Below are 9,315 nucleotides of genomic sequence, written 5' to 3' on the forward strand. Positions count from 1 at the left end.
GGTTTGCAATGACGTCGGAGTCAGTACAAACTGCTCCATTCAGTGAGAGCGCAGGGACGCTGAAAGGGGTCCGATAGCCGTAGACGCGTCGAATCTTGGCCCAGACCTGCGATGGAGTGACATGGAGGCCAATGGTGGACACATACCGCTCCCAGCACTCCTGCTTGCCTTGGCGGATAAGGAGGCGTGCTCGCGCACGCAGCCGTTTGAAGGCGATAAGGTGGGCTATTGAGGGATGTCGCTTGTGACGCTGGAGCGCCCACCGGCGATCTTTAATCGCTTCAGCGATCTCAGGCGACCACCAAGGCACAGTCCGCCGCCGAGGGGACCCAGAAGAACGGGGAATGGCAGATTCCTCGGCAGTAACGATGCCGGTGGTGACCGATTGAACCACCGCATCGATGTCATCATTAGAGAGAGGCTCAATAGCGGCAGTGGAGGAAAACAAGTCCCAATCAGCCTTATTCATAGCCCATCCGCTAGGGCGCCCAGAAGAGTGTCGCCACGGCAGTGACAGAAAGATCGGAAAGTGGTCACTATCACACAGGTCGTCATGCACTCTCCATTGGACAGATGGTAAGAGGCTAGGGCTGCAGATCGAAAGGTCGATGGCGGAGTACGTGCCAAGCGCCACGCTGAAGTGTGTGAAGGAATCATCATCTAAAAGCGAAAGATCGAGCTGTACCAAGAAATGCTCAATGGTGGCGCCGCGACCTGTCGCCACCGACCCGCCCCACAGAGGGTTATGGGCGTTGAAGTCGCCCAGTAACAAGAAAGGTGGCGGCCATTGGGCTATCAGCGCAGCCAGGACATGTTGCGCAACATCACCATCCGGTGGAAGGTAAAGACTGCAGATGGTAACAGCCTGTGGCGTCCACACCCGAACAGCGACAGCCTCTAAATGTGTTTGTAGAGGGACAGACACGCTGTGAAGAGAGTTAAGGACATAGATGCAGACGGCACCAGACACCCTTTCATAAGCTGCCCGGTTCTTATAATAACCCCAATAGCCACGGAGGGTGGGGGTTCGCATTGCTGGAAACCAAGTTTCCTGAAGAGCAATGCAGAAGAAAGGGTGAGGGCTGATAAGTTGTCGGAGCTCAGCTAGATGGTGGAAGAAACCGCTGCAGTTCCACTGGAGGATGGTATTGTCCATGTCTGAGAAAGGCGTGACGGGACTTGGAAGGAAGATTACGCCGCTGGGTCACCTGCTGCCTCCGATGGAGCACCTGTGCTAGTGCTATCCATGGTGTCTGAGGGACTGGCGAAATCGACGTCCTCAGCGGACGCCAGAATCTCCACCTCGTCCTCAGACGCAGAGCTGGAAGGTTGCAGTGGGGTGGCTGCCACCGCGAGTTCCTTGGGCTTAGAGCTCTTCTTCTTTGGTTTCTCACGCTTCTCCTTGGGTTTCACTGGCTGGGAGGGCTTCACCGATTCAGTCTCCGGGACGGAGGAGGATCGTGAAGCCCTACGACCAGCTGATTGTGGGCACTTACGCCGCTGTCGGTCGTCAGCCTTCCCGCTGGTGGAAACCTGGGAAGGGAGGGACCCAAGGGACCCTTTGCGAGCATGAGAAGCCGAAGAAGTTGGACACTTCTCCAGCTTAGAAGCGAGGACGGACGTCCCCGATGGGTGGGATGGTGTTGCTCCTGAGGTAGGTGGCGCAGGAGCAACCCAGTGGGTAGAGCCCCCCACTGCCGAGGGAGCAGGAGGTGTTTTACTACTTGTCGATCCGGCCGGAATTCGAGAAACTGATGGGGCTAGCACAGGTGTTGTAGCAGCGGCGTAGGAAGATGTCATTCTCTTAGGATGGAGTTGGTCGTATTTCCTTTTGGCCTCAGTATGGGTCAGTCGGTCCAGGGGCTTGTATTCCATGATTTTACGCTCTTTCTGGAAGATTCGGCAGTCTGGCGAGCAAGGTGAATGGTGCTCCCCGCAGTTGACACAGATGGGAGGCGGGGCACATGGAGTATTGGGATGTGATGGGCGTCCGCAATCTCGACATGTGAGGCTGGCAGTGCAGCGGGAAGACATATGGCCGAACTTCCAGCACTTAAAGCACCGCATCGGGGGAGGGATATAGGGCTTGACGTCACATCGGTAGACCATCACCTTGACCTTTTCCGGTAATGTATCCCCCTCGAAGGCCAAGATGAAGGCACCGGTAGCAATCTGATTTTCCTTCGGACCCCGATGAACGCACCGGACGAAATGTACACCTCGGCGCTCTAAATTGGCGCGCAGTTCGTCATCAGACTGCAAAAGAAGATCCCTATGGTAAATAACTCCCTGGACCATATTTAAACTCTTATGGGGTGTGATCGCAACGGCAACATCCCACAACTTGTCACAAGCAAGTAACCGTCGTGACTGGGCAGAGGATGCCGTTTGTATCAGGACTGACCCAGAGCGCATTTTGGACAAGCCCCCCACCTCCCCAAACTTGTCCTCTAAATGCTCTACGAAGAACTGAGGCTTTGTGGAGAGAAAAGACTCCCCATCAGCTCTTGTACAAACTAAGAATCGGGGCGAATAACTGCTACTGCCATCCTGAGACTTACGTTCCTCCCACGATGTGGCCAGGGAGGGGAACGTTTTCGGATCGTACTTCTGAGCATTAAATTGAGCCCGAGAACGCTTAGAGACTGCTGGCGGCTGGCCACCAGCGAGAGACGACGTACCACACTTCATTGCGCGTCATCCGCCCTGATGCCACCTACTCCGACCAAGGGCCCTCCCCATGGGCGCCACCCAGCCTGGCAGGATGGCCGTTGCCGGGAGTCCTGATACCCCAGGAGGATAGGCATCTACTCCTTGGCATACGTGGGGAGTTAACGGCGCAGGCATCAGTAGAGCGATCCCTGTGTTGTCAGGGGGCTACAACCAACAGGGTACATGGCGGCCCCACCACAATGGACTGGCTACCGTGCTGGATGTTAGGTAACATGTGGTCCATGGTCGCCGTCAGTGCAGAAAGAGGCACTGCACAGTGCAAGGTGTAATCTGCACGCAGGAACGTAGTCATGCCCAAGAGATGGAGAGCAGGCAGGACTGCAATTCAACGGCGAATAAGCTGGCGAAAGGTCTGATCGCAAGATGGACACAATGCACCAAGTAAGGCGCCCTTCCCCAATCGGCTCGCTCTTCGGAAAATTTTGAGAGGTGGAGTCAAACCCAACAGGGGACCATCACATAAGGCCGAAAAGTTTGAGACTCCTTTTAGTCGCCTCTTACGACAGGCAGGAATACCACAGGCCTATTCTAACCCCCGAACCCGCAGGGGGCAGCTGGACAAATCATGGCCATAGTGTTCTGGGACGCAGATGGTGTTATCCATGTTGATTTCCTCGATCGTGGCACAACAATAAATTCAGAGCGTTACATCACAAAACAGTGAACTCTGAAATGACGGGTAACAAGTGTCTGAAAGGAAAAGGGAAATGTTTTCTTGCAGCATGACAATGCCAAACAACACACTTCACGTGCCACCACAGCAGATCTTCAGAGACTGAATCTCACCGCCGTACGGCATCCTCTATACAGTCCAGATTTAGCACTGTCTGACTTCCATCTGTTCCCGATAATGAAAGACGATCTGCGGGGACAGTTGATGAAGACGTTGAGAGAACTGTGAGAGTGTGGTTCCGGAAACAGAATGTCGACTTCTTCCGTGACAGCTTCAGAAAACTTGTTCATCGTTGGGAGAAATGTATCCAATTGGCTGGTGATCAAGTGGAAAAGTGAATATTGATAATTAAAGATCACATTATAATGATTATTTTTGCGGCCGCGCGGGATTAGCCAAGAGGCTTAAGGCGCTGCATTCATGGACTGTGCGGTTGGTCCCGGCGGAGGTTCGAGTCCTCCCTCCGGCATGGGTGTGTGTCTTTGTCCTTAGGATAATTTGGGTTAAGTAGTGTGCAAGCTTAGGGACTGATGACCTTAGCAGTTAAGTCACATAAGATTTCACACACATTTTTTGATTATTTTTGCGTTTGATTTATTAAAATATTTTCATCAAAACCCAATTAACGAAGGTGGAGGCATTACTTTTCATTCAGCCCTCGTAAATTTTGATGTGCAAATGAGGTTATGTACCACATACCATTTGTGGAGGTTTTCCCAGAAGTCAAACGGACAATAGGAGACTCATGCATCTAGGGTATGGGTAACATTGTGTAGAACATTCACTGGAATTAGCTACGGAATCTATAAATTATAAAACTTATGAGTTTCTCTTGCAACTCTTGTGAATCATGAAACTTTCTGGCAGATTAAAACTGTGTGCTGGACCGAGACTCGAACTCGGGACCTTTGCCTTTCGAGGACAAGTGCTCTACCAACTGAGCTACCCAAGCACAACTGACGACCCCATCCCCGCAGCTTTAATTCCGCCAGTACCTCGTTTCCTACCTTTTTCGTGCTTGGGTAACTCAGTTGGTAGAGCACTTGCCTGCGAAAGGCAAAGGCTCCGAGTTCGAGTCTCGGTCCAGCACACAATTTTAATCTGCCAGGAAGTTTTATATCTGCGCACACTCCGCTGTAGAGTTAAAATCTTATTCTTGTGAATCATCATTAGTTCTAGTTGCTGTAAAAGTAGTCATACATACAAATGCTTTTGATACGTTATAGACTGGTGTGCGAAACTTAAGTACGAGAATAACTTTCTCATGATGTGTGTCTGCCTAGTAATATAACTCGATGAAACTTGGACCGTAAATAGAAAGAACTGCTACTGTATATTACAGAAGATAACTAAAATCAACGAGACCACCTTTTTGGAACGACAATAATTACACTGATGTCATCACGATTTACGACGATTCGCTGGACATTACTAAAGTGGGACGTGGTTCTTCATAAGGGCGTGCCCACCACAAACAGCAGTGCATGCTCTGAAACGTACTTCCATGTTGGCTTCAAGGCCGGTAAGGCGTTCTTGTGGGAAGGCGTTCCACTTGTCCATCAGCGCGGTTGACAACTGTTGTATGGTCGGTGGTGCTTGCAGACGTGCCGCACGCAATACGTCTCCCCAACGGAGTCCACACGTGATATATGGAGTTTAAGACATGGAAAAGAACAGACAAGACTATCGACATCTGCGCAGATCGATGCAGCTGCACATTGTGATCCATAACAATAAAAGTGCTGGATGTATTTGTTAGAAGACACACATGGGGAAGGAGAACAACGTCACAATAATGCTGACCAATGAGTGTGCCATGTTCAGAGATTTGGAGGTTAGGACCCCCATGCCAAATTGTGCCTTCCCACACCACCTGGACACCAAACCTCTTGGCACATGAAGATACGTCCAGCATTCTCGAACATGATCGTTTTGGTGGTTCAGGTGTTATGGTGTGGGAAGGCGTAATGTTGCATGGGCAAATTGACCTCGAATTCCTTGAACACTGTATACTGGGCGGTTATCGTTATTGGAACACTGTACTTTTCCCTAATATGCTTCTGTTAAGAGGTGCAGTGACTCCATTTTTACCGACGACGAACCTCGACCGCATCGAACAGCGCAGGTTGGGGAGCTCTTGGAACGAGAGGATATTCGGCGAATAGACTGGTGTGGCCGTTCTCCTGATTTAAATCGGATCGACTATGTGTGGAATGCGTTGGAAAGACGTACTTCAGCATGTATACGTGCACCAAGGACTACCCCGCAGTTGCCAACCTTGCTGTTAGAGGAACACCCTATCACAACAACTCTTTACCAACCTTGTGTACAGGGTGTGAGCCTGTTGCAGAGCATGCATTGTCGTCCGTTATGATCACATAACCTGTCTATTAAGAACCATGTCCCACCTTTCGTAATGTCCAGGGTCCCATCGTGAAACGCGGTTGCTTCAGTGTAATTACTGTCTTTTAATAAAAGTGTCGTTTTTGTTCGTCTCACGCTTGTTTCTGTCAGTTACTTTCTGTACCGTATTGTACAGTTCTATTTATATACCAAATATCATTGAGCTGTGTTATTTCGCAGTGACACATCATGCATAAGTTTCTTTCATCCTTAAGTTTTGCATGCCAGTGTATTTTCTTTGTGCAACTCACACTGTGTACTATATAGCGTCCCTTTCCATATATAAAATATATATTTTATAATATAAATATCATATGACAATAATCAATGTACAAAATGGCTCTGAGCACTATGCGACTTAACTTCTGAGGTCATCAGTCGCCTAGAACTTAGAACTAATTAAACCTAACTAACCTAAGGACATCACACACATCCATGCCCGAGGCAGGATTCGAACCTGCGACCGTAGCGGTCACGCGGTTCCAGACTTAAGCGCCTTTAACCGCACGGCCACACCGGCCGGCAATCAATGTACAGGGTGACAATTATTGAACTATATGAAATAAAATCGTCATAACTTCTGGACGGTTTGCGTTAGGACGCTCGAGGTGCACGGTTGGCCGCGGGGCATGATGGGAATTGCCGGCCGAAGTGGCCGTGCGGTTAAAGGCGCTGCAGTCTGGAACCGCAAGGCCGCTACGGTCGCAGGTTCGAATCCTGCCTCGGGCATGGATGTTTGTGATGACCTTAGGTTAGTTAGGTTTAACTAGTTCTAAGTTCTAGGGGACTAATGACCTCAGCAGTTGAGTCCCATAGTGCTCAGAGCCATTTGAACCATTTTTTTGATGGGAATTAGAATGGTTTGGTTTAGCGACGAAGTCCACTTTCATTTGGACGGGTTCGTCAGTAAGCAAATTGGCGCATTTGGAGGACTGAGAAATCACATTTCGCGATCCAGAAGTCTCTTCACCCTCAACGGGTGACTGTGTGGTGTGCAGTGTCCAGTTACGGAATAATCGGTGCGTTATTCCTTCATGGCACGGAGACTACCGAACGGTAAGCGAACGTTTTGCAAGATGATTTCATCCCCATTATGCAAAGTGACCCTGATTTCGACAAGATGTGGTTCATGTTAGACGGAGGTCGACCACATCGAAGCAGGAGAGTGTTTGATGACATGGAGGAGTACTTTGGGGACCGCATTCTGGCTCTGCGGTACCCAGAGGCAACTGCATGGGCCTCGATTGTCCGCCATATTCGCCGGATCTGAACACATGCGACTCCTTTTTGTGGAGCTATATTAAAGACAAGTTGTACAGCAATAACCCCGAAACCGTTGGTGAGCAGAGAGCCATTCAGGAGGTCAACGACGGCATCGATGTTCCGAAACTTCTGCGGGTCATGCAGAATTTCGCTATTCGTCTGCGCCACATCATCGTCAATGATGGCTGGCATATCGAACATGTCATAACCTAAATCCAAATATCTGTAGTGACGTTTACACGTTAAATAACGTGTGCTGGCCGTAGTTCGTAACTAATTTACCTTCTTTTCATATAGTTCTGTAAATGTCACCCTGTAATATACCGAAAGCGATGATAGAAAAGTAATGTTATTACACCAACGCAAATGATCTCTGTTTTTGGCTTATAAAACCGATAACGTCATCTATGTCGGGCACTTTCTGATTGTGAAACTGGTTAGTCTCTTGTATTGTCTTGGGTGTCATCCGTTGTGTAAGTGATTAATATCACTGAAATAATAATCGACTCGTTTTAAATGTGTGTCGTGTTACTGATTTATAATTACCCTCCTCGTCATTTCAATGATTTTTTTTGAATAAATCGAAATGTGGCCGTCTTTCATAAACTGAATCTATTCGTAAGGACAAGGAGATTAGTTTTTAAAGTCCCGCCGGCCGCTGTGACCGAGCGGTTCTCGGCGCTTCAGTCCGGAACCGCGCTGCTGCTACGGTCGCAGGTTCGAATCCTACCTCAGGGATGGATGTGTGTGATGTCCTTAGGTTGGTTAGGTTTAAGTAGTCCTAAGTTTAGGGGAGTGATGACCTCAGGTGTTAAGTCCCATAGTGCTTAGAGCTATTTGAAAGTCCTGTCGACAACGAGGTCATTAGAGACGGAGCACAAGGTCGGATTATGGAAGAATGGAGAAGGAAAATGTGGTGTCACCGCCAGGCACCACACTTGCTAGGTGGTAGCTTTTAAATCGGCCGCGGTCCGTTAGTATACGTTGGACCCGCGTGTCGCCACTGTCAGTGATTGCAGACCGAGCGCCGCCACACGGCAGGTCTAGAGACAGATCCTAGCACTCGCCCCAGTTGTACAGCCGACTTTGCTAGCGATGCTACACTGACAAATACGGTCTCATTTGCGGAGACGATAGTTAGCATAGCCTTCAGCTACGTCATTTGCTACGACCTAGCAAGGCGCCATTACCAGTTTATATTGAGATTCAAATTATGTATCATCAAGAGCGATGTTCTACAATTATGGATTAAAGTTAAGTATTCCAAGAGCTTCGTACTTTATTTATTAGACTCAACTCCTTTAACTGTTCCAGACCTCACGCCAGCCTGCGTGAGCTTAACGCGTGCATTTCGGCCTCCTCTAGCTATACGGTGTTGGCTCTTCTGCCAACACATCAGAAAACGATAGTGCACTTTCGAAGAAACCATTACGGCATTTGACTTAAGCGATTTAGGGAAATCACGGGAAACCTAAACCAGGATGTCCGGACGCGGATTTGAAGAGTTGTTCTACCGAATGTGAGTCCAGTGTGCTAAACATTGCGCTACCCCCCTCGGTGGAATCGATTCGCAATTCTAACGAACTCATTGTTGAGCTCCATTTTTCTCTATTTTCATTTTCATAATGAAAGAAGTACGATTGTTTATCAGATTAAATTCATTTTCACATATTATAATTTTATAGTCGTGTGTGTACGCAATTTCAAAATGAATCGATATCAAACATATTAATGAGCCTAGGTATGGATTCAGGAAGAGAGAATTTCAAGTAAATAAAGACTTTATTAAAATAATTAAACGCATATACAAGCCAATGCACAACAGCTTGTAGCGAAAGCAGAAGGGAACATTCCTTTTTACCTGTTGTTGGATAACCATCTCAACGCGAATTTGAGTTAGAAAAGGGTGGGAGATACAGATTTTGCAGCATACAAGCCACAAAACAAAACTGACCACTTGCTGTTGTTCAGTGCCACCTACGGAAACATCACCAAGTCCTTAAATGCTTCCTCAGAAATCGTTAAAATTGCAGCGTTTCATTCTGATTAATGTCCCCAAAGGCACCGAATGTGTATCCTCTTTTATATAGGGTAAAATTTAGAAAACAGGCGAGCCATGTTGTAGATTAAGCATGTTGAGGCAGCAGCCACGAGTTTTGACTGCAGCGTTAAGCAAGGCAGGAACGACGACTGCTCCTTCCAGCGTTTCTGTTGCTACCCTCTGCCTCTCTTTCGGTGCAGCA

General features: G+C 48.4%; 1 non-coding gene across 1 annotated transcript; it reads right to left on the reverse strand.

Moving 5' to 3' along the window:
* Positions 1 to 4,284: 4,284 nt before the first annotated feature.
* Trnas-cga (transfer RNA serine (anticodon CGA)) lies at positions 4,285 to 4,359 on the reverse strand. Its single transcript has one exon. It is a non-coding gene; the product is annotated as a tRNA-Ser (tRNA).
* Between the last annotated feature and the right edge of the window lie 4,956 nt (positions 4,360 to 9,315).

Source organism: Schistocerca cancellata, chromosome 5 (genome assembly GCF_023864275.1).
Source record: "Schistocerca cancellata isolate TAMUIC-IGC-003103 chromosome 5, iqSchCanc2.1, whole genome shotgun sequence".
In the NCBI taxonomy this organism is placed as follows: Eukaryota; Metazoa; Arthropoda; class Insecta; order Orthoptera; family Acrididae; genus Schistocerca; species Schistocerca cancellata.